Source organism: Scardinius erythrophthalmus, assembly GCF_964197995.2.
Source record: "Scardinius erythrophthalmus genome assembly, chromosome: 21".
Classification (NCBI taxonomy): domain Eukaryota; kingdom Metazoa; phylum Chordata; class Actinopteri; order Cypriniformes; family Leuciscidae; genus Scardinius; species Scardinius erythrophthalmus.
In genome coordinates, this window is record NC_138241.1 from 20,352,819 (window position 1) to 20,380,212 (window position 27,394).

General features: G+C 39.0%; 1 protein-coding gene across 4 annotated transcripts in view; it reads right to left on the minus strand.

Annotated features, from left to right (window-relative positions):
• Positions 1-27,394, minus strand: part of zmiz1a (zinc finger, MIZ-type containing 1a) — a 137,385-nt gene that overhangs the window by 52,172 nt on the left and 57,819 nt on the right. For 2 of the 4 annotated variants that reach the window (XM_081351875.1, XM_081351873.1), the window contains exon 3: positions 26,649-26,723. The exons of the other annotated variants lie outside the window; for them this stretch is intronic. The gene's annotated coding sequence lies outside the window, so the exon portion shown is untranslated. The remainder of the gene's footprint in view (positions 1-26,648; positions 26,724-27,394) is intronic. 4 annotated transcript variants of the gene reach the window in all.

The following is a 27,394-nucleotide window of genomic DNA, read 5'->3' on the forward strand; positions in this document are numbered from 1 at the left end:
TGGAGTCGTTTTTAGAAATGACTGATATGTAGCAAGAATACATTAAATTGATTAGGGTAAATACTTTTATATTATTACAAAAATATTAAGCAGCACAACTGTTTTCAACATTGATAATAATAATAAATGTTTCTTGAGCATCAAATCAGCATATTAGAATGATTTGTGAAGGATCATGTGACACTGAAGATTGAAGTAATGATGCTAAAAACTTAGATGTGAATTGTCTGTTTGATCAAATAAATGCAGCACTTATTGAGAATAGGAGACTTTTTCAAAAACTTAAAAAAAATCTTCAAATCTTCAATCTTCACCTCAAACTTTTGAACAGTCTATCAGGGGTGCATTTCCCGAAAGCATCGTTGGCCAACTATGGTCGCAAGTTCATCGCAATGTCCATTGAACTATATTGGTAACGACGGAACTTGCGACCATAGTTGGCCAACGATGCTTTCGGGAAACGCACCCCAGTTGATTAGTTCAGTGTTGGTGGGTTTTGTCTTCTAATTGTTATCAAAAACAATTATTAAAATTGTAATTATAAAATAATTGATTCAACTGAATTATTATTTTCCCATTTCATTTTTCTCAATAAACTTTTGAGGATCATATAAAGCAAATCGAAATACACTGTAGTTTTATATTTGTTTCTGTATATTTTCATTAGCATTACTCCAGGCTCTGGTTATGAAAGGATGGTCAGGTCTTCAAAAATCAGGTCACAGTGAGACACATGATTGTGAATCTTATGTGCTGTTCCCATCTAAAAATAGCCCCTAATGCACATCAAGGCAAGGAAGCTACTGAGCATCTCTCAGAGCATAAAAGACGCCTTCACATGGATTCAGAAGTTGTGTGAGGTGAATGCTTGTCATGTGAGAGCTGCAAAGATTTCATACGTTTACATATCATTTTACTTCTTTAAAAAGAGAGAACTCAAGACTTGGCTGTAATATGAAAACTTTAGAAGTTTACTACACCAATTTATTATTTCTGTGGTATCATTGAAAGAAAATGCAGTCTTTCATAAGGATGTATAAATTCTAAGATTTCTAATTTAGGGTGACAGCAGAGAGGAGGAATTCCAGGCCAGGCTTTTTAGAACAAGAAAAAAGAGAGAGTAATTTATGTTCCAGCACTGTTGGTAAAAGTGTATGGCTGTATTTCAGGCTGAGGGGAAGAGAGCTCTGGCTCTCTCAGAGCTCAGCAGTACAAAACATTGGGTTTGTGGACCATGAGTGAGGAGTAGAGCTGACAGGCCGTTGTAAACCGAACCCTGCAGGCAGCAGACCAGCTTGGCTGTTGCTGGACACCTCAGGGATCCTACTGCTGAATAGGTAAGCTGAGAAATTCCACGGCTTTCTGTTTCAGGCCTGCCCTAAAAGTGCTGAAACATCAGCAACTGTAGTCTACCGCTGGACTCTGAGCTCTATCACTCACTCACTGAAGGACAGGAGCTCTCTCTCCTATGTCAGAAGATCCAAAAACAATACAATTTGTACAAATTTCTAATGCCAATAGCTACAGGGAAGGGTGATCATTTTATTTATCTTACTTTTGTTTCATTAATGTATAAACTTTGTCTCATATATTTTAAAAAAAGAAGCAAATGAGACTATTGTTATTATCAATGTTGAAAACAATGTTGTGCTGCTTAATATTTTGGCGGAAACCGTCATGACTTTTTCAGCATATTTTAATCAATAGAAAAAAACCACCCAGCATTTAAATAGAAATCTTTTATAAATGTCTTTACTGTCACTTTTGATCAATTTTATGCATCTTTAAAAGGGTTTTAAAAAAAAATTATTGTCAGAAAATAACTAGTTCACCCAAAATGAAAAATCTTTCATTAATTACTTTTATGATGCCTTTATTACCTTTCTGGAGCTTGAAAGTGGTAGTTGCGTAGACTGTCAATGGAGGGACAGAAAGCTCTCAGATTGCATTAAAAATATCATCATTTATGTTCCAAAGATGAACGAATGTCTTACGGGTTTTGGAACGACATGAGGGTGAGTAACTAATGACAGAATATTTATTTTTGGGTGAATTAACCCTAATTTGATGAGGGTTGAACAGCGGTTTTATATCACTTATGTTAGTAAATCTGCATCCAAACGAAAACTTAAAGCACAGTAAGTAAAAATTATGTAAAAGATTTTGCCCTGATTCATACAGCAAGATAACGGATGAAAATAAATAAATAAAGTGATTAATATACAGCCACATGCTTGCATACTGTTCACAACCGAGACTAACATTTTTCAAAAATCTCCCAACATCCGACCTCCTGCTCAGCAGCTCCTGCTGTGCCAGAGTTTTCTTATGCTATATAAGACAAATCTAATTAGTGTGAAACTCCAATTAAATGAAAGGAAATCTATTAGAGGCACACACAAAAAAAACCTTCAGGAATAGAACTTGTCAATAGGGTGTAACTCTGCAACTCGGTATTGGTTAAAAAATAATATATGGTGATGAACCTAGCTGAGTGAAAATACAGTGTTTTAATTATCTCACTCTCTAATTAAAGAGACTGATCAATGGCACAGCGTTTATAGCTCATAGCTGCTACACCTGTTTACAAGTGCTTTGTCTGGGGGCTACAGAACTGTACTGCAGGTTAGAAAAGAGGTTTTGCTGTTGGGAAAGCACTCAGATTGCACAGCTAATAGGATCAATTTGAAATTGATTGACATCAAACTCACAATTAGCACATGATCTTCTGGCTAGGCTGTGTTTGTTTAAGTAGTGGCCAGGCATGTTGGAAAAAAAGCATAGTTGATCAGCAACATAGATCAACCACCCTCAACGAAAAAAGATCAGCATCATCAACTAATTTTTGAGAACATACTGTAGGACCAATCTTTTATATATATATGTATGAAGACTTCAGATTCAAAAGCCTCTAAGTGCCATCTGAAATTTTCTTCTAAAATTAGCATTTTTTTTAAGCTCGTATGTTTAAGTTCAGTAATTTCACTTTAATGACAATTAATAGGTCATTTTCATTGCCATTAAAGTGAAATAACTGAACATAAACATACAAGCTTGATAAAAAATGATCATTCTAGAAAAAAATTTCAGATGGCACTTAGAGGCTTTTGCATCTGAAGTCTTCATATCTATCTATCTATCTATATATATATAGGCTATATATATTCTCTCTACTGCTAACTATTAACACTGCTAAATACATAAAAAATTAGTTCCAACAACAGGCCTCTTTTTCTCCAGTACTCATGTGGAATTGGCTTCTGGCAAGGGAGAAATACATGAACAAAACAGGGCTAGAGTGCTTTTGTCATCTGTACATGCCAGCGAAGACAGAAACGAGCACGCGGAGGGTGGCGGCAAAGTGTCAGACTTTCACAAAGAAAATCAACTTGTGCAGTGTCGCCTGGAGCACGCAGTCGCACACGCAGTAGGCTAGAATCAATCCGGACGACTGCGACTCAACCCCCGTGGATTAAGATTTAAATTGAGGCCCATCTACTCTGTCACTAAAATGGATATTGTATCCTTTATGCAGGAAGTAGGGAATTACGGCATCCTCCTATCCCCCCCTCCACTGCTCTTGACAGATAAGTGGTGCAAGCAAAGCTGCATTGCACAGCCGCCGCTTTTCAAAACCAGCGGTCGTTTTCATCTAGGCACGGGCAAATAAAGCATGGGATGGCCGAGTCTGCGAGGGACGTATGCTCCGCTGTTCCTTTTAAAACCTTGCATGCTGTGAACCGGCTCAAATAAATATCCCCAAAGGCATCCTTCATTCAAACACTCTCCTTCAAACAGCGGTGAGCCAAGAAATAGCGCCATCATGGCACTCAAACTCTGTTTCCGACACACTCTCTCTCCCATCTTTTCTACTTTCTCCCTACCCGGTTGCCTCTGTGTGGCCATGTGGTCGGTGTAGCTGAAAGGTCAGTGGTGGGTAATTTGTTTTTAGCTATGCAGACAAGCCTCACAACACACACGGCCAGGTAAACCAATTACACCCTGACATGAATTGCCATGACAAACAGCCTCCGCACACAAGCGCCACGGCCATTAGCGGTCAAGCCACTGTCCTCCCTCTTGGAGAAGAGCACCCGACCCACCTCGGTTGGCTCTTTTTCATTAGATGACCAGGAGATCATTAACCAACACCCACTGTAACCAACTAGACGGTTCATATTTGTTATACAGAGCAATTTAAACACACCATGAAATCCAAATTTATGAATCTAATTTTCTAATTCTAATTCTCTTCTCTTCTCTGATGACGTGTTCACAGGCGCGAGGCAGGACAATCTATCACTCACATGAGTTCACAGCAATAGCAAACCACAACCATCCAACAATCAAATCAATTCCTGATGGACAAAATCAAGTCCTGCCTTACATTTGTTCTTTTTTGTGATGCTGTTGCACTCAGGTATATGTCACATCAGAGAAGAGACAGCTATCAAAACTTCCGTTTCATGCCGACTTTAAATGAACCAAGCTGTGAGCTGATTGACACAAATGTTCATGCTAAAATAAACTGTTAAGCCCCGCCCATTTGGCAAGACCTTTATCATTTGGATTCCCAGAATTACAGCCAACAGCTTGAAAAGAACATCCTTTTGGTATTCAAAATATGTGACTAGATAAATACGAGCACAGGATGGATTTGGTCTGGATTTCATGGCATTAGTGATATGAACTGATGCTATTTTTCCTCATATGATTTTTAATAAAGCGCTACAGCCTTTTTTTTTTTTCGGTCTGTGCATGTGTGTGTGTGTGTGTGTGTGTGTCCGTGTGTGCGCAATGTCTGGTACCACCTCGTGAAAAAAAACAACAGCTTTCTTGGCATTCGTTAAAAATCCTCCAGAGAAAAACTCAAGCTATGCCTGGCAGCCACAGCTTTATGGATGCGAGCAATTTCAGCCGCATGTTTGCAAAACAGCATGTCATCATCGCTGCTGTTAATCAAACACACTCCCTCATCTACCCCCACCGCACACCCGCATACTGTCCTTCTCTCTCATGCTCCGGGGCTGCCATTTGACTCGCGGCTCCTAAGTATCCATGTTAAATCTGTTACCTTGCATCCCGCCACCCCCCGCACACCAATCCTCCTTGAAATTAATTACATGAGTGAGCAGCACTTTTACACTCACTAACTGGCCATTTCTGTAGTCGGCTAGGGAGGGCTCTCCTGTACTCCATTCACTGGCCCTGAAGCAGCCCTCGGCCTCCCCTGCCAGTTACTATGGCAACAATGTTCTTTCAGCACTTGCAAAATAATGAAGACAATGTGTTTTCCATTTAGATTAGTTTTTGGCGCGGCGGTGATACAGAGTGTCCATCTTAGCACCTCTTTCATAGCTGATACGATGCAATAAAAATGGCTCTCCCAGCCTCAAACACAGGTTTACCTTTACTATCGGCCAGATAGCTGGTGTGCAATACTGGTGATTTTTTTCTTCACTTAACACAACTGTTTAATTACTTGCTGAGAGAGTGAAAGATCAAGTCAGTGTGAGGGAACAAATGAGGAAGACTGTTCACTTCAGCTATTGCAGCAACAATGATGGGAGAAATATCAAGATTTTTCAGTGAAGGAAATAATATGGTTAGAAAGAGTCACAAAATAAAACAGGGAAAAAAATTATTATTTACCTTAAAAGGTAAATTGGGTCGGGAAATCGGGAAAGGTCCACGAGCGGGGACTCGAACTCGGGTCTCCCGAAGCACAACGGCGCTACATGTCGACGACCACTTAGTATTTTTGAACTTTAAAAATATTTGTTTGCATTTCTAAATAAAATAATACATCCATGAAGGATGTCTGCTACATTACAACTTTAAATTAAGAAAAATTACTGTGTGCAACTTTAAGTACATACAACACAGTTATTGGTTTATTTTGAGTCTGACTTAGAAGAAGAATCTTCTGACTTGATTAAAGTAATGATTTGTTTCAGTTAAGAATCATTTAATCGATTCAGTCAGTGAGTGAGCCATTAGAATGATTCAAAACAAGTTTGAGACTGATTTTTGACCGGTTCATTAAAAAGAATCGGTTCATACTAATCATTCATTTGCTCAAAATTAGGTCAACAAATTCAATTGGTTGCAGTATTAAAAATAGAGTAAATCCAGTTCTGAACAAGAACAGGTTCTCAGTACCAGACGCTTCTGAGGACACATTAACTCTACGCAACAGTTTGCATAAACATACACACCCTTGTAGGGATAGCAGTTAGCAATGCTGCTATAAAATCCAAACAAAGTTCTTCCCTGGAAAATCCTTCCCCAGAAAAGGGCCTTGGGCAGACCCAGCCGAAAGCCACTGCTGTGGATGGAAACAGCACAGTGTTTACAGTGGAAATAGTGAGTCTGGGACATATTCTTCAAGTCCCTTTTCCACTGTTTATAGAAAAAGGAGAGGAACAACACTTCCTGAGAGGAAAGCCAGCTTTCCGAGCCCAAATCAAAATCAAGCGTGTTGTCAAATCTGTAGACGGCACAAGTCTACACACTCACACAACAACAGTGATAGATTTGTATACTATATATACTTCATACTATATATATACACTATATATATTTATACTTTTAAATGTAAGTGTTCAATTGCACTAATAGATTTGAGTTGTGCATTAGACAGGATTTATGAGGTAGCAGCAACAGTTTATCCGTAAAATGTGCTGTAATAGAGTTTCAGATCTCCTCTAGCGTGCAGTAATTGAGTCGCGTATGGCCCGTCTCTGTTTGTTTCTCACGGTATCTCTGGCATGATTGAAATAGAAATACACGGAAGGCCACTCTAGCCCTTAATTACATGGAGATAAGACGATTAACCAGCAAGCACTACTTCAAAACGGCTTCTGCTAAAAAGAAACACGACTGCAGTAAACAAACCAATATCACCGCAACTGAACCTCGCTTGCAGATGTCGTCATCGCTAGCGAACACCATCTGACACTTCGTGTTTGATTGTACATGGTTAACGCAGGCCTGTTTGATCCTGGAAGAGTGAGGATGTATCTGTAAACACTATTTATTCAGCTTTGATGACGCAGTTTAGCATCAAAGCGCCAGTGCTGCTCCACTGATGTCTGAAACCCATGTTGCAACCCTCACGATAGAGATGACACGCACGCGCGGTCGACGCTGATGCACGGAGGCTGCTTCTACACAGATCACTTTGTATCATCTCAGCCTTCATCTAAGAACCTGCTCTAAAACATGCGCGCACAGACGAGTGTGATAATGAAGTCAGGCTGCCACCTGCAGAACGAGGCAGCTTGCATTCCACATCAACGTCTGTTTGAGATGCTGCCTTTTGAAAGAAGGAACGTGAAATCCCTGTAGTTAGGAGGTACGGACTAGTGGAAACGTTATTTAGTGATCACATTACCAAGGGTACTTTCACACAGTCAGTTTTTGGAAGTGAAAATCTCATTTACTAACAAGTGTGACTTCCAAAATTGTCCCATTCATGTAATAGTTTAGAGGAACAGATTGAATCAAATTAATTGAGTCAGTTCGGTCACACAATGTTGGAATGTAACTGCATTAAGAGCTCTAAAACAGGAATGACAACTGAATTTTGCTGCTGTGTGAATCTAGCCAAGCAATAAAGTCTCAAACAAGCAAATGAGAGGTGGAGTCTGGTGATATTGCAAACAGCAAGCAATTATTAGCGATCGAAAGAAAACCCGGCTAATTGGCTTGCTCAGCTCAATACACAGCATGTATATTTAATGAGGCCCGAGTGCTCATCTGATCCCCCCAAAAACATCACAAGGGAAACAACGGTCAATTTCACATGCAGTAAATAATCATTTAGGATGAGTCGCTGCTTATGTTTTATTTCATAACGATTGAGCTTTTCATGTTGGCTTTGGAATTTCTTTCGATAATTACTGCTGTGGTGTTTTTCTGTTAGCTTAGTTTTTTCCATGTTATTCAAGAGAAAAAATGGCCTGGAGCCAGCGCTGCTTTGTCACTCAATTTTTTAGATAAAAAATATTTTTTACAGAATATCATATAAAACAAAATCAATAAGATTTCATATAAAACATGAAAATATATACAAGTAATCTTTTGTATTTATTTGTATTTAAATATTTTTCCGTAAATGTAAAATATAATTTGTAAATGTGTAAATAAGTATATGTAAATATTACTGTATACTCATGTGCATGTTATATAACCTTTTATGTAAAATAGAGTATAATTTACTGTTTGCATATATTATGTAAGGAAATATGTTTCACTAATTATATATACACATACTGTACATATACATACACAAACAAATATTTACTCACATTAAATATTTTTATGAGATTACATAGCTAAAAATACATAATACATAAAAATAAAATGTTAAAAAATAAATAAAAATGATTTTACATATTTGTCTTTCAGATATTTACAGTAGCAGAAAAATATCTTTATTGCTGAAATGATCAAATCACTGAAATGGATCCAGGCTAAGCACCGGGCCCCACTAAGTACCCAATTATGTGTTCAGTGACCTCAAAAGGAGGTGTCACTAACTCTAGCATTAGAAAGCCAAAGCTGTTAAGACTTCAGAGCAGGGCAAAGGCCTACCAATATTAAGTGCTAAACTACCCTTAGTCTATTTTAGCTTTTATACATACTCCCAGGCTTGACAGCGGAGAAGAACGTTTGCCTTGCCGTAATAGCATTAAACACCTAGTACATGAATAAAAAGAGTCCAAGGTTTAGCTGTAAAATGGCCACTGTCAGACAGACTGGCCTTGCTCTGGCTCTGTTCAAAGACTCATTGTTCTGCACGACGAGTCTGAAGGAGAATGTGTAAAGAGACGAGCAGGGAGACAGAGCGAGGGAGACAGTGAAAAAGAGGCAGGTGGAGGGTTTGATTAATGTGGCCCTGGCTGCTGCCTCCTGCCACACGCTGCCTGGGACAAGCTGGTGGGAGACCCCCACAGCGCAGCCTGCCAGCCCTCACAGAGACCACCAGGTGAGCCCCATTCATCATCGCCCATCCAACACGGCCAGCCCCAGCCCGACGGCCCTAACCCAACCCAACCTGCTCTGGCTGAGCCCAATCCACCACCAGGGCCCAAAGCGTTCCAGATAGGGCATCTGCTCACAGAGGGATCAAGTCTCTGAGTGCGTTTGTGTGTCGTTCTACTGAAACAGTGGGGAAAGATTGTCCCACTGGGTGGATTGCATGCGTCTGTGGTGGGGCTGCGAGTGGGGCAGGGTGGTTTCTGGAGGAGCACAGGCCGGCGTCCAAACCAAACCAGAGAGAGGCCGAGCCTGGCCAAGTCTGGCACAGCGAACGCTCATTAAGATGCTGGAGCCTCGAGACGAACAGCGCTGTCTGATGTCATGGGGTCTGCACTGCCATAAGGTCACACGGCGGCCCACGCCAGATCATTTACATGAGTGCAACAAACAATCCAGAGACTGAGAAATGAGGCACACATGACAGAAAGGTGAATATAGATTAACCAGCATCCATTAGAGAAAACGTGTTGTTTTGTTCTCAAGATCAAGTATTTTACATCCGCCATATTCTAATAAGCTCTCTCGTAAATCTAATCGATGAATTCGACAAATAGATATCGACAGCCATGCCTCAACAACAATATAATATACAGGTGCATTTAGCCGCATTAACTGGTTTACAGAACAAATCAATCAATTCTCTCGGTAGCATCAGAATAAAGACACTGAAGTTGCGCTAAAAGGATCAGAGGAGCATTTTTCGTGACATTAAACAATAGCTACTGATCAGCAGCAGGTGTGCGTTTGTTCATTGTCAGCGATGATGCCGTGAACGCATGAGCAGTGGCTCTGTCGAGGTCTTCGGCACTCTGTGCAAACACAAAAGCTCACCCTGAGCTGCTAAAAGCTGTTGACTGCCGGCCAAATACCAGACACACAAACTGAGGAAAACCATCTGGATTACCTAAATGAATTCTATTTTCTGATGGTAGACAGACTGGGACAGTAACGCCAGACCTAATCTTTTTTATAATCTGTATCAAATGCTGAGCGAGAGGGGGGAAAGGGAACAAATGGGAACACTTGCATAACAGAAAAAGATGCCTGATTTTATCCTCGGACTGGACTAAACTGGACAGCCTATTTAAAGTGATAGTTTACCCAAAAGGAGAACTCTGTCATCTTTTACTGACCCTGATGCAATTCCAAACCTGTATGACACTATTTTTAAGAACACTGGCCTCCAAGCTAAATTGGACCCGATTGACATTCATTGTAGTATGTACAGAAATACACATTTTCAAAATGATAATCTTATTTGTGGACATGAAGTTACACAGGTTTGGAATGACATGAGCGAGTAAATGATGACATTTTTCATTTTTGGGTGAATTATCTCTATAAACTTGCACTTTAGCACTTGCTTTTACACCGACACCTCATTTCCACCCTTTAACATCATGCAGACTGAACATTATCACTGGACAAATGCATATTATATTGTGTTTTTCTTTCCATTCTCAAGTCTTTAAGCAGAAAGGTCATACAATGGAACAATGATGACATTCAAATCCCTATTACGCCACCCTAGCATTCATAAGTGTCACAGAATAAACAGTTAAAGATGTGAATCAGCTTCAGTGCAAGTTGGAAAGGTAGTTTGACACACAGAGAGAGAAAAAGACAGAGAAAGAGAGCGAGAGAGGGGAAAAAATTGAACATTGATTTTGCACACTGCCCTCTCTCTATTACAAGAGGCTGATCAATATGCTTGACACTGTGCAGAGGCAAAATACTGCTAGGCCTGCATATCTGCAGCGAGCATGAGGCCTGTCTGGTAATCATTCTTCCCTTATTGCCTCTCTCCCCACCCTCAACTCTGTTTAAGTGCGACCACACACACATGCAGAGGCAAACACTTACAATTGCGAGCACAAACAGACACAAAAATTCAGTGTGCAACATGGGGCTGGGCGATGCAGTTAAAACGTTTATGTTCAGTATTCTATTTATAATTGTAATTTACAATGTTCCTAAGACTAAATGTAAGTAAATCAAAAAATACCACATTTAAACCAAACAGACATTGAAAATGTAATGCAAAATACAGTAAATCTAGAAAAAAGGTAAACTTATTAGTAAAACTAAGTACATTTAGTAAAATTAATGGCCAAATAAAAACCTTAAAGGGGACCAATTATGTAAAATTCAATTTGACATGGTGTTTGAACATAAATGTGTGTCAACAGTGAGTGTACACAACCAGCTTACAATGGTAACCATCCATCTTTTTTTTTTTTATTCCCCATAAATCATAAACAGTGTCAATGTAACATTCTATGTAAACGTGCTAGACGGACGTGTTTGACCGCTGCACTCGCGTCTCGCGCAGAAAACGGAATTCTAAAAGAAGTAAAACTTTTATAAAACGTGTCTTGACATGTTTTTAGATGCAAAGACGCGTTGTGTGTGATGGTCCCGAATGGGAGAAAACCACGCAAAGTCCATCTAGCGAATGTTTACATAGAAAATAATTGAATAGAAAAGTGTGGAATGCAAAACCGCATTCTGTGGAAACAGCTCCATGCTGTTTCTCCTGCTTTGTTGTTGATGGAGTATAGGAGGCACAAGCTTTAAAGGCACAGCCCTCTTCTGGAAAGAGGAGGGGGAACAACAGCTCATTTGCATTTAAAGATACACACATTAAAATGTGTTTTTGCTTCAACCCAAATTTTGGGCATGGTATTATAAATTACCTGGGGAGGTATTCTGAGCTGAAACTTCACATACACAAACATATTCTATGTTTATTGGCAGCAAATCGACAGAAAAAAAAAAAACATATAAGAAATATATATATTGCATATTGTGAATCCTTAATATATTGCCCAGTCCTAACACATAATCATGTATAAATTAGATGAATGATGCCCCAATGCAATATGCATGAATAAAAACAAATGAATTTCAACAAATCCATGCATGTCAGATGGAGACACAAAAAATCATTTTCTCAGTGAGTAGTGATCTTGTTTTTCGAAAAACATCCAAATATCTATAAAACAAGATTTACCTGAGAAGCAAAATACATTGACTTGTTTTCAGAGAATAAATATCAAGTATTTTTTCTTACCCCAGTGGCAAATATACAGTATATATATATATATCGTTTTTTGTTTGTTTATGTTTCAACCGTGACTCTAACAATTTTTTGTGAGATTTAGTCCTAAAACAAGAAGAAACAAATTTGCCAATGGGAATATCTTAAAAGAAAAATAGAATTAATCCAATATATATTAAGGCTTAATATAATCATTTTACTTCAAGTAAATGTATCTTGTTTTATGGGTGATTAGATTATTTTAAAAGAAAAAAATATATATTTTTAAAAGATATTTAGTGCATATATCCTTGTGAACAGGGCAGGCATGTGCCGTCTCAATTTTTTTTTCTTTTTTTTTCCAAGCGGGTGAATGTGTGTGTGGATGTGAGTGGAGTGGGCTCACGCGGATCAATAGAGCATGAGCTGAGAATCCCGCATACTGGTCAGAACACGGAGGGTCAATGAGCCTGGAGCAGGGGTCTACAAAGAGCTCGCTCTCTCTCTCATTCACTCTGTCTTTTTAACCAGCAATAATCTGGACCTCTAACATGTACATCAACAGATCACAACCTCATGAAATCACGCTCAACTGTCTAACACCTGGACAGAAACATGTATCACTAATCTGTTCTCTCTGCACCATCAATCAGTGCCTTGGACTTTTAACAGACATCGATCACATAGGTGTTCATTTGATGAATGAAACATCAACCTCAACTCAGGGATCAATTATGAAGCTTAAAGCGAACACATAGTTCTACACCATGTTCTAGCTCCACCTACAGGGAAATCCCTTTGGTCTAAACTCCCTTTCCACATCAAATACATTCTGATTGGTTGTGATTGTGTTGTATTTTCGCATACAATGTGGACAGATACATTTCTTGTCGGTGGAAACATGTGTTGCTACTGGTTAGTTTGTGTCAGCACATGGATGTTAACGGACACATGGGTTCATATTGTTGGCACATCTACAGTTACTAGCTATGGCCTCTGGATATGGTGACACTTGAGGCTGTGTGTGTGTGTGTGTGTGTGTGTGTGTGTGTGTGTGTGTGTGTGTGTGTGTGTGTGTGTGTGTGTGTGTGTCTTTAGCACAGAAGTAAAATGGTGAGGGGAGTTCAGGAAATAAGGGAGTTCCTGTTAGCTGAGGAACGTTGGGTGAGGGAGAGGCCTCACGCCACTGAGACTCGCATAACTGTAGCAGCGCATTACTGCTTAACCTAGATAAACTGTTTAAAAAGTCTTATAATACCGGAATGATGAATTTGATAGGCCCAAGTAAGAGCTAAATATAAGTGTTATACATTTATGTATAATTATTGGTATCTCGGGGCCTGTAAACTAACTTTAATGGGCTTAAAGCTGCAGTGTGTAATTTCTGTGCCACTAGCGGCACCAAACGGAATAAATAATGACTGCTTGACTGCTTCGAAACCATGTTTCCTGAACTTTCCCTCAGTCCTCCATTGTTCAGCCAAACAGGAAGTTCCATCCAAAACTCATGCCATCGGTTGAGCCAGAAGTTGGCATGGGTCAACCACAGCCAGTGCTTCTCTTAAGGAAAACAACTTACAATTGGCTTACTTATAGATGTCTTCGCAAACTAACCAGGATATGACAATGCATCAAGTAGGTATCATAACTTAAATCATAAAAATGCAGTAGCCAAAATCTGGTTAAACATTTGTATGCTAAAAGTAGCCCTAGAGCATACAATTAAAAGTGTGCATAGATGCATATATAAAACATTTTGTGTCCATTTTCATCCATGTTTCCTTTTTTATTTTTTTTTTAAGAAAATGTATACTTTTCGGCATGGATGCACAAAATTGATCAAAAGTGACAAAGACCTTTCCATAATTACAATAATGTACAATGTTTTGAACTTTTTAACACTGATAATAAGAAATGTTTCTTGAGCAGCAAATCAGCATATTAAAATGATTTCTGAGGGATCATGTGACACTGAAGTAATGATGCTGAAAATTCAGCTGTCATCACAGAAATAAATGACATTTTAAAATATATTCAAATAGATAGTTAACAGTAAAATTACAGTAACACAGTAACAGTAAAAATACAGTAAAAACTGTAATAATATTTCACTCCTTTTACTGTTTTGATTAATTTTTTTGATCAAATAAATACAACCTTAGTTATCAGAAGAGACTTATTTAAAAAAAAAAAGATCTTGTACACCCCAAACTTCTGAACAGTAGTATATAAAATTTCAAATTTCTGAACAGTAGTATATAAAAATTCAAACTTCAAAGAAATAAAAACTTCTAAAAACTGCCTTTCTAATGGTGTCATGAAGGAAAAAAATGTATGCTGGTCAAAGGTAAGCATACTTGCGACTGTATTCTTCAGAAGTCGACTGGAGGACTGTTGTCCTAGCCTGCCCAGAACATCAAAGGCAGTCATTACATAAAGTGTCTGAAAAGCAGTCTCTCTCTTATCTTAATGAAGCTCAGACTTCAGCAAGATGATGTTTCAGATATAACCTGATGCTGCAATCCCCACACATACTGTTGAATCTGAATGCAATGACAAAACTAATCATCCAAGTATATACAAGGCCAGAAAACGTGTTTTATTTGGGCCTCTTAAAGGGATTTGATTCTTATAACAGAGCGAGTGAGGACGTCTGCCCTGTCTTGTTTAGGTGTTAATCATTTTTCTCAGTGTTGGAGAGGTCTGAGCGCGCACCTCTCAAGCTCTGGTCGTGTCGTGTCTATGTCTGGCTGTTGAAACTTGTCTGTGCTTCGGTCACAGCCTGGAGCTTTCAATGAGGGTTTTATGCAGCGGTTTTAGCCGAAGCTTTACCTGGACTTGCTCCCAAAGCAGCCCTCCACCTTCGATCAAAATTCATACCCTCTTCATTATGATTTAATGCTCCTCGCCAGATTCTCTAAATGAATCCTACACAAATAACATGGCCATTAGGTCATTTAATATCCTGAGTCTAAACGTGTGGGGCCCCTGGGATTCCACTCTTGTCTAGACATATGGAAGCACTCACACATGCATGCACTAGCTCGCACACACATGTACACAGAATGCATGGGTCCCCCAGGAGCAGCAAAGGCAATAGGACCTGAGGAAAAAAAAAAGAAAGAAGCGGGAGCAAAATAATCAGGCATGCCTTGGACACCACGCATTTATCAAGGCAAACAGAGCATCCGCACATAACCCTAGGTTCTCGTACCGCTACCCGGGGCTCATCTCCCCTGGCAACATTTCCTTGGATACAGAGTGGGGACTTGAGCGGTTAAGAGGGGAGAAAACAAAGAGATTTGCTGACGGACATATTGTGTGAGGCTGGGGCCCCAAACTGAGTCCCCCCTTCCACACACATGCCTCACAAGTGTGACCTCTGAACCCTGGCAGGGGCCCAGCACACAGGGCCACGGCACAGGTTGAAACTTAAGCTCCCGTGTTGCCGATCAGCTAGGATGCAGAAGACAACTGGCCAGGGTGCGCATCCCAGGAAAGACACGTGCAAGCTTTTTTCTATTAGCACTTTTTTTGATTTGTAAAATAATAAATGAAATGTAAAATATTGTATAACATACAAAAATGTATATAGTATAAATATATATAATATACAAATATACACACAGATTAATGAAATGTTTTTATTATATTTATATTATATTTTCAAAATAAAATACTGATAATACTGTATTTGATACTGATATAAATATATATAAAATACTGATAATACATATCAAGAATATATATATATATATATATATATATATATATATATATATATATATATATACACACACACACACACACACACACACAGATTAATAAAAAAACAGTGTAATGCATGCAAAATGCATGATAAATCAATTATTTATTATTATTATATTTATACCTATGAGTAAAAAATAATTCTATTAATAGTTATTTTATGCAGTATGCACACATACACACAAACAGATTAATAAAAAAAATGTCAGTGTAATGCATGCAAAAGTGGATCACAAAAGATCTGCGCTACTATTTATATGCTTTCACTGAAACTGGCTTTTTGACACAGTGTCTCAATGCAGGAATGTGGAGTGATTTTCTCTGCTTTTCACACCTTCATAATAAGCTGTCTGATGCTTTGTTAACAGATGAACAGATTTAAGATGACACAGTGGGGGGAGGAGGGCCAGACAAGCGGAGGAGTGACAGTCAGCTTGTCCTCTGCATGGCGCTACGTCAGGAGACGCGCTGTTTGGTGGTTGGTTTTCACGTCGACAGAACGCCGCGTGTCAGCTCACCGCCAGAGCAGGCGAATGGGGGAACAAAGGCTCAGTGAAGGAGGCTGGTAATGATCTGAGAGCCTGCACAATGTCTGCAGAAATTCCCCTTGATGCAGACGGCAGCCACCCAGGGCAGGCCCCTGAGAGCCGGGTTAGAGCCAGTAATATGTCTCACACTCTCTCAGAGACAACCAGGCTGAGAAAGCGAGAGACAGAGAAGAGGGAAGGAAGAGACTCTTTCAGACAGATCCAATTGCAAGTGTAACCATCAGAAGGGTGATTGTTTATGTAGAACAGATGACATAGACCCTTTTAGAAAGCTTTTAACAGATTGGCAGTGAAGAAATGAAGAAATACACAAAACAAGATCATTGGCCAGTTCGCTATAACCAAACCAGTGAAGAGGGCAGTGTGTCTGCTCGCTGGAAGGGAAGTATAAGACTCAATATTGACATGACCTCATTAGAAAACAGCTAGTGGACTAACGCTAATTAAAATGAGAATGCTGCAGATATTGGGTTGCCACTCATTACCTCACAGGGAGTACATTTAACTAACAAACATTAGTGCACAGTCTTGGCACATTTAACAGCTCAAACAGTATGGGAATGAAGGGTGCATGTGGACTGATAATTGATAATGGAATATAAAGTGGCCTGAGAACGAACGAAAGAACGCACGCACACACACACATATCTAATTTTAATGGAAATCTAATGAAAATCTAATTCTAACCTCCAAAAACAAAATAAAAGAGCCTAAAGCATTCTTTCTTTTTTTTTTTTTAGTAAAATCAATGCAAATATGTCAGATTATGCACTATTTCTAGGTCACTAATTAAATAAGCAAATGAATGACATTAGCCAGATTCCATCCATTTTGTATTTTAATGCAAATAGCACCAAAAAAAGGCTGGATGAACACAGAAGTTTTGTCGTTTGGATTTTCATTGGAGAAAAGCAGTTCTTTTCTATCAAAAAAAAAAATCCTTAAAAAAGCTCTTCTTTTGTGTTTCAAATTTCAGTTAGTATACATAATATACAAATGGAAACAATCCTCAAAAAAGTGTATGTGACTTTTATATGTGGCAGGTAATTTGCTACAATCTGATAACGATTGCTAGCTCATATGTCAACTCTGCTTAATTTGCTAAAACTTGAATACGGTAATATTCAAATTATATTAGCAGATTGGAACATAACTATTGAGCAATGGAAGCTGGAAACCTGCAGTTCACTTGAAGCACAAGATCCTCTTGGAACATCTCAAATTATCCTGGATAACACTTTAAATAGTGGGCTACTCCAAGTGGTGACTCTTTAAAGTCTAAAGCAAATATGAGGAGACAAATTGTAGCCTGACTCTTCTAAGCAGTGGTGGATGAACTACACTGTGTCCAAATAAGTTCATTAAAGCAGCAGGACTAGGCCCTAAAGACCAGAAGGACCTGACTGAATAGATGTTTAGTCCTTTTTGTTGAGTTACTAATCCAAAGTCCAGTCTCTAAGCCCCATCTCCTCCCTGAAGGCTAGCACCCTCACTTCGACCCCCTATTCACACACAGACACACAACCTCCCCTCCCCCCCTCACAAGACCAATTTCTTGCTTTCTGCTCTTGTTCTATTTTTTCACTTTGGCACAGGCATCTCCGGTGTGATATTTTTGCCTAAAAATGATTAAAAACAGCAGAGAATGAAGGCATTTGTTGTAATGAGAGCACGTAAGCTGCGGTTTGTGGCCACAGGAGTAATTAAACTCCCACACGGCATCTTGAGGGGCTGAGGAGGTGCGCTCTCCTGAGGCTGCCGCCCATTTTCTGTGGGCTGCTGGGAGCCGCGTCGCACAGTGCTGCGTGGGGCCTGAGGGACACTAACAGATGAATCCCTGTCATTAAAAAGGATCACCCGCCTCACGGGAATCGGCTCCTTGCACTGAAAACATATCTCTTAAGAAGGAAAGGGCTATCGCAATCTCTAACCCAGACACAAACATACACGCACAAATACACCCGATTGCCCCGTGCTGTATTTATGTGCTCTGGTTTGTCATCTATTTTCAGGCTTTTATTACCTGTCCTCAAATAAAATGTAGGTTTGCATTGGTTGGAACACAACTTCCCTAATCCAGCAATCCCCAACCATGGGTATACATATCCCTGGGGGTCTTTAAAGGGATAGTTCACCCAAAATTTTAACAAACCCTCATTTACTCACTCTCATGTCATTCTAAACCCGTATGCATTCTTCTTCTGTGGAACAGAATTGTGAAAAATGTCCATGAGGTTCAGTGTTGTTTTGGACCCCATTGGCTTTCATTATATGGACAAAAAATGTAAATTAAATGTTTCCATTTAACATTCTTCAAAACATCTTCTTTAAATGCATACAGGTATAGAACAGCGTGACAGAATGACAGCTTTCTTTTTTGGATAGGTTAAGCATGCTCCAAAGTGTATTGGAAAGATGTAACCTTAAAAGCCAAAATTTTGACAGAAAAAAAAGAGAGAGAAATACTGAAAAAATATTATACACATTATTAATCAACTAATTATATAACAATTAATAAGAATAACACTAATAATATCAAAATGCAATATAAAATAACATACTGGAGTCTTCTTTCTTTCTATATGGAAATGAACATGTGGTAGGTCATATGCATTGTGCCCTTTCCAGCTGTCTATCTATACATAGATGAAACGTCCATCTGATTCATATTCAGGCAGCAGCTGTGCGTCTAATAATTAAGAACTATCAATGCAATGCAGATTGCGCTAACATTTATACAAATAACCTTTCCTGCTAAGCACTACCATGTTAACCGAACACAAGCCGATCGGGACAGATTGGCGTCACAGCTCAAAACATGGTGCATATTTAGAACATACTGAGGTGCAGAGATAAAAGAATGTGCTGTTCTCCATGGCTTTTCAGTGAGCGGGATAAAGCCCTCTTTAAAGGGGATTTGGCCTATCAGGAACGTCTATATCTGGAAGCTGATACAGCCACAGAGATTGTAGATCATTTTTCATGTACAAATCTGCTTTGGCTCAGAGAGGCAGGCAGGCAGGAGAACAGCAGAGGGCAGGGCGAATGCGAACGAGGATGCGGATGCATCCAGGGGGAGGGGAGGGTGACTAGGGCACTGTCCACCACCATCACCCCTCCTCACATCCACGACTCCGCCTTGGGCCTTCCTTCCCAGTTGCTCGGCCAGCTGAGCAATCAGGTCAGTCGGCTCTTCCTGCGTCCCCCCTGGTCAATTGTTCCCTCTCCACGCCTCGTGTGCGGCCCGCAGCTGTGGCCAAATGATGTCATATCTGATCCTAAGGCAGGCACAGTGTCTCGGCGTAAACACAGAGCAGGGGGGTGGAGGGGCTCCGACCGGAGACAATGAGCCGGGTGAAGTTATGCCAATATTTCTGATGATCTCTGCACTTCTCACAGGAAACGAAAAAAAGTATGTTTTCCAAACCCACGTTTCCATGTTTGCTATTTCTTTTCTTTTTTTCAGATTCAGCATCAGGTGGGCTCAGCACAAGATGGCTTTGGGATAATTTTTTTTTTCAATTCAGCTTTTTATTCTTGTATTCATATCTTTATAGGAATAGGGCAATATTATTGCCACAATCAATGCAGTCTCTCAAAGGACTGGTTATTGGGTTGGTGGGTATATCTGCTGCAGTGGGGCCATTGTGAAGCCATTATTTTCACTAAATCATTTCTCTAGGAGATAATCCAGGCATTAGCCATGGTTGGGAGCATTTAAACAAGCAGCAACCCGGCCATTTGTAGTCTGTCTCTCGGCGAATAACTAAGCGCATACAGAGACAATATTGTTGTAATGCAATATCCACAAACTCTCAGCCAGCGCATTCAGGAAAGCCACACTCCAATAACGCAAGTATAACAGAGCGGAAAATGTAACTCAGCTCCCTCCACTTGTGGGGTGATTATGATGCCACCAGCTCTAAACAAATCAATCGCTGCTTCAGAACCTGAGAAGATTCCTAAAGCATGCGGAAAACAGTTTGAACATGTTACAGTGCGAGAGGATTTAGAGTCCACCAAGAAAGAGAAATCCAAATCCAGCAGCCGGCATTTGGGAGGAAAGCACAGACCGCTGGGCTTGTTATGGATATTGTTTGGAATCCTCTGTGGAAAACGGGCACTATGAATGAAGCGTGGCTGCTTTTCTGATGCAGGAGTACCGAGCGTATAAACAAGCAGGTGATTTGATTAGGTGCGTAATCGAGTGAGTACAAGAGGCCGCACTGGTCCTACTCACACCAACACTTAACTGGCACACTGACAAGCTTCCTGTGCTCCTAATGCGAGGCTTTTGAATGTTGTGTGTACTTAAAACATACACATAGGCCTACACACACACCGCTGGGATTCTGAGAGTCTTTCTTTCATCCATTTGTTATTCTCAGGTTTTCATGTTCTGGAGGTGCACAACATATAAAATATATAATGAAATTATTCTTGATACCAATAGTGAAATTGCAGCCAATAATGTGGAACAAAATATTTGCTCTCAACGTTTTGTGCCTCAGGTTGACTGCTTTTATGCAATTGAACTATTTATGCATCTTGCATATCAATAACATGCGTGTATTCTTCTAGTCGAGACCTTTACAACGATAAATAACACATCTTTACTGATTCCAACTATGATCCAATTCTATAATGAATGCATTTTATACATTTCGGAATGGAGCACTTGGCAAAATAAAAAGCAGAATAGTTTCTCTAATTGCTTGGTTATCATTATCGGCATAGAATTTTGTTATTATCCATAACTCACAGAAACAGATTCCATCTCAACCCAAGACACCGCCTCCTTATTTTCCTATAAAATGCCAGGATTACCATAGTGGATTCCATGGTGCATGAAGTATTCTATGTAATGTTGAATGGCGCACATAATGCTGTTTCATCATTATCATGACCTCAAGTTGAATACTTTATCTATAACTGAAAGTTGTTCAAAACAAAAACATGTTGTTAATCATTGATTCCTTTACTTTTACAGCAGACTCTTCAATATTTATCTAATTCCTAAAACGAACAGAGAAAAGCATCAAATGTAACACCTCGTCAGTCAGAGCAAAGGCGTTAGTAGGAAGGAGTCCACAACAAAGACATTATACTGTAAGGATGATCTATTTCTGCACCTGCACTAAGCTCTACACACCCCTTTCATAAACAAGAGCTTCTCTTTTAACACTTTACCTTGGAGCGCTATTGTGCAGAGCGGTTTTGAAAAAACCTTTCAATGATATCTGCCATCTTTCATCTGTGTTGAAATCCAATCACCCGGAAATCACTGAAGAGGCAAATAAAGGTGCAATGATATGATAAACGCAAGAAAAGGCTTTCTAAATTGGCAACTGTTCCATAATTTAGATGTGCACAGAAGTTCAATTTGTCCAAGAAATTCAACAGGATCTCCACAGAATATCCTCTGCAAATAGAGGGAGGAAATAAGCTACACTGGCGGGTTTCTGCAGCTCGATAGGGCACACAGTAACCAGCGTGTTTCACCTCATTTCTCCAGGGCCCAAGGAAACACAGCTAATGATGTAATGAAGTAAACCGCGATTTACATCTGCGGAGCCTGTGCCTACACGCGATGCCCTGGCAGAAGCGAATGAGATCATGTCTCGGCCTGCTCCAAGAACATGAATATTTACAGTTTGGACTGTAACAGGGCTGTAAATAACGTAAAGGGCCAATTACATGTCTTACTGTCTAAGGGTCAGTTAAAGTGACAGTTCAGTGTTAAGGCATAACAAAAGGTAGAGACGCTACTACCTTAATTTTTCAGTAGCGTGACAGTAGCTTCTTGTGTTTAAAACTTTTTCCAACAATTAGCAGTGTAGCATGACAACAACAAGCAAACTGACGGTAAAAATCAGTTGGTTCTTAAAAAGATTCACTGATTTATTTGAGTAGCTGAGCAACATATTATGTCTGTTAATTAGCTCAATATTCAGATAAAAGTGGTTAATCACTATATTAAAAATTTAAGCATTTTTCTAGTTTTATTAATTGATGTGTAAATGTATCTATTCAAGTTTTCACACTAATTGAGACATCGTTTTGTGCTATTAAAAATTAAATTACTGCCTTAAATAGCTTCAAACGTAACTATTTACTATTATGTTAACTATTATGTTAAATTATGAGTATATTTCCAAGCTATAGTTTCAAAGCAGCTTCCTCAACATCTCTCAAATTATGATTTCTTGCAAATGAGATCGGTCGGAAAGTGTGGTTACCCGTGTGTCTGTATCCAGAAAACGCAGCCTCCTCTGTTCTGCTTCTGCCCTCTAATGTTATTTGTCTCAGCTCTCTTCAATCCCCTTTGGATGGTCGATTCTAGTGCTCATCTGTCTGTACAAGCAAGGTTAAAAGTACACAGGCAGTGCCGTGGCAGGACCTTGCAATGGCCAAGCATTAAGCCAGAGAAATCAAGTATGTTATTTATGAACCATTCGGCCATTGATAATGCTCACCCGAGCAAAGGATGAAGCACACAAGGTGCCCGTAACACTGGAGGCCCTACCGGGAATTCATCTGTTGGTTGAGGTTGCTACAGTAGACTTTATTTTACCATTAACATGGTCATACCACTGTCACATCATCAACTTTGCCAGCGTGTTAGGCACAAATCAGAGACTAGGCTATTTTTTATGCTATGCTACTTAATGCAAATCGGGTAATGGCACAAGCACACCAAAAAATCTGTACCAAAGGCAATTTGCATTTCAGGATTCCCCATATTGTACCCAACAGATTACCGCAATCTGACATACTTCATTGGGACTATCACTCCTTCATTGTAATCCAGACACCTTAAACGGTTCTTTAAAATAAAATTAGGTTTGTCTACATGTATGAAATACAGACAGTTCCAATACTCTGCATCATCTAATCATCGTATAATGAATTTACTACTCACAATTAATAGAAAATGTAAATAAAACAGAGTTTACCGCCTGCTTTGTGTGAGTACCAATGGCGCAACATTAAATCCGCTCGGCAAACAGCACTAGCTTAAGTTGACCATGTGCAAACTACAATGCAGCAAAATCCTATTCTTAATGAGTATTTATCTAACTTTCACTTAAAATGTTATGTAACATTAATTCTTAAGTCAATTCATCTTGTTTTAAAAAGATAGTTCATCCAAAAGTGAAAATTCTGTCATAATTTTCTCATCATCGTCGTTCCATACCTCTACAACTTTCTTTCTTCTGTGGAACAAGAAGTTTGGGTCAAATCAAAGTTTTACCCAGTTGATTTCATTCAATCAATGGGCAAAATAAATCCTCTTTTGTATTTCACAGAAGAGAGCAAGCCTGGTAAATCTCGATTGCGGGTGGAGAGTGAATAATGCAGAGGTGAAATAGTGCACATTGGTTGGATTTATGAATTTATTCCACCTGTTTTGAGAATCAAAATCGAGTAGCATCAATAATAAATATTAAAGAAACAGCATAAATTGTTCTGATTAGAGTTACTTCAGATGTGTGGTCTCTAGAAGAAATAAAAAGTAATCCGATATATTTGAAGTGTTAGAGTTGCTTACTGATGTCACTCATTGGCAGAACGGGCTGAGTTTAAAGCCCTTCTTCTGTTTTCTCTGAGCTTTCAGCTATGTATGAGCTTTCGTGCAGAAGCAGTCAAATTAATCACAGAAATCATGAACCCATGTCAAACATGTGACTTAGTATGAAATCATTCTGATTATAACTAAAATAATCCTGACCGCATAGTCCAACTAAATGACCTTTTGAATCATTATTAAACAAACATCCTGACGGACAACCTGCTAGCTCTGGATCCGCCTGCCATGCATGCACATAAATTTGTGGGTTTGTGGTATGATTTGGAAATTTATTCCTGCACAAACGTCAAAAGGCTGCCACGTTTCAATATTAGATCAAAATCAAAACATGATTAACTTATTACGACTGGATGTTTTTCTAGCTACAGCAAAAAATCTCAAGGACTTCATGAAGATTTTTTTGATGCTCTTGGTCAAATGGCTAGTGTTCGGTGCGCAGTCTCAGCTTTGCTTCTGACATTCGAGGGTTGGAGCTATTTTAAGGAGACCCCAGTGCCTCTGGCAGGTCCACCACACGCCACTGTACAGCGGCTTCCATAGAGCTGAAGAATGGCTCCATTATTCCCCCACAAACTCATACTTTCACAGAGGTCCACCCACTTCTGACCTGATCTCGCTGAAACACACCACTATCGGAAATTCCCCCGTTTTGTGAAGGTGGGAACAAAACAGAACAGAATGAATCACTGAATAACAGGAATAAAGGTTGAAAATAGAATTTTTTTAAGGACATTTTAAAGAATTTTATCTTTTTATCTTAAAGTATTAAAGATTGTACCTTGTGTAAGGTTTTTATAATGCATGCAGCACTTAATTAGCCATGGAATTATTTTATATACAGTTTTGTGTGTGTGTGTGTGTGTGTGTGTGTGTGTGTGTGTGTGTGTGTGTGTGTGTGTGTGTGTGTGTGTGTGTACAATTGCTAAACTAAATGATTCATATTTCAGTTCAACAAAATAATTGCTTGTCACATCACATGCCAGAGCAGATGGTAAGGTTCCATATAATATTTCTGTAAATAAAACAAGTAAAGCATCCTTTATCTGAAAGGAAATTAATTATCTACTTAAATATTATTTATTAAAAAATAAATAAAAAAAAATTATAAAAAGTTTGGGGTCAGGATTTTTGAAAGATATATACAGTTTTCAGAAAGGATGCATTAAATTGATAAAAAAATGACAGTAAAGACATTTATAAAGTTACACAAGTTTTGCATTTCAATAAATGCTCTTCATCACAACGTCACAAGCTGAAGACTGGAGTAATGGCTGTTAATTTTTTTATTTTGCAACAACAGGATTGAATACTATTTCAAAAACGATAAAACCAGAAAACAGTTATTTTAAATTGTAATAATATTTCACAATATTACTTTTTGATCAAATAAATGCAGCCCTGATCAAAATAAGAGACTTCTTTCAAAAATGACAAAAAAAAAAAAAATTATTCTGATATAAACATTTGAACAGCAGTGTATGCATTAAATAAAAATGTAAAACAAAAAAACCCTAAAATCAGCTTATAAACCATATGGTAGCTTTGTAAAATCCCCTACAAAGCTAAGAAAACTAAAACGAAATCTGTGTTTCATCATTTTGACACTCACTTTGTCACCAAGTCAAACAAAAACCCATCCACAAATATATAGCCTGCCCTGTGTGTTTATGCGAGTGTTTGTGTACGTGTGTGTGTGTGTGTGTGTGTGTGTGTGTGTGTGTGTGTGTGTGTGTGTGTGTGTGTGTGTGTGTGTGTGTGTGTGTGAGCATCAGGAAATACCAGGCCAAGCATTCCAGCTAGTCAGCACCTCTGGCCCTCATGTGACTGGAGATACACAGCCCAGATTGTGTGTGCAAGTTTGCTCAAGAAGCATGATAAGAAAATTTTGTAAAAGTGAGGGAGAAGGAGGGGTAAAGGAAGGATAATCTGATATTCATGACTTGTGGTTTCTCCTAGCGCCTCTCTTTTCTTTGCCCTGGCAGAAATGGCAGTTTGCATCCATAATTTACAGGCTTCTTCTCTTCTCCCTCTTCTCCTGGCAATCTGGTCTTTATGGCTCCACCCCCAATCCCAAACTCATTAGCATAATGTAGATGCTACCAAAATAAAACAACACATTTTCACCTTCGAGCTGTTCCACGTCTCATCAGTACACAAGACCAGGCAGAAAGCAGCGAGTGTGTATTACAGGCTCAGGATGAAACACTTCATGCCACATGTTTAGACGAATGTCTCCGACTGCCTGCTAAAACAGATTTTTTCTCCCCAAAGAATCTCACATCTCAGTAATTGTGCCTGCCTTTAATAATCACATAAAAACAACTGACACTGACGTTGTAAGGGGGAACAACAAAGCAGCGAGTGATTTGAGAGGCCCCGCTGCTAATTATGACTCATGTTATACAGAACGTTCTGTTGCCGCTCAAAAACACTAAATAAATTCGTCGTTTGACTGCGCTCAAGAAATATGAGCGTCTGACACGACAGCGTGAATGCTTTCCCGTTTTTAGCACCAATTACGCCATTCGAGTTAATTTGGTAAAAGTTGTTTTGAAGATAACACCATGCGAGCGGCACATGTGTGTGCAAATCTGCGATTACATGAACAATCATTAGCAGAAATGAGCAGTGAAGGATCATCAGTCAAAGCGCTTACCGGAGGATGCAGTAGATTTCTTTGTTCAGTGTTTGGCAAATTCACTCACATATCTTCATCAATCATAGAAGTGATCTGGAATTTACAAAAAAAATAATAATAAAGCACATTATATTAATCCTTTGCCAAAGTAAATGATGTGCACGGTTACACATGTTCTTCTCAGTATTCATAATCCCCCGTTCTGTACCTTCCCTGCTTGATAATGTCACAGTGCTAAATAAAGGAAGCACACGGTTAGGCTTATTCTACACATGGGATCATGTACCATTATGATCTGTGGCATTTAGCAGCTAGTATGGGAGGCAATCTAACAGTTATAGTAACAGTCCCGAAGAGCAACTGTTCATATTTTCATAAACAACCACCAAGTCAAATTACAAGGAAAAAAGCAGTCTTTAATAACTAAAAAATATAAAATTGCTGATCCAATTACTCATTCAAGCAAAGAGATATGTGCAGAGTCCTAAATTATTGTGTAGTTTAGTATTTAGTTTTGCAATATGAGATATCAGATTAGTAGGCCTAATTCGAATTTAAAATTGTAAAAGTTTATCTCTTTTAAATATTTAATACTGTTGTTTGTTTTAAGAGCAAAATAATTCACTGTTTTACAGTGACAACGGTCTTTGACAACCAGTAATAATGCTGAAAGTTCAATAAAAGCAACAAAACCTATGATATAATCCTGGCACTGACAGCATCAAATGTTGGAAGAACATTCATTTTGTACACTAAAAACGCCA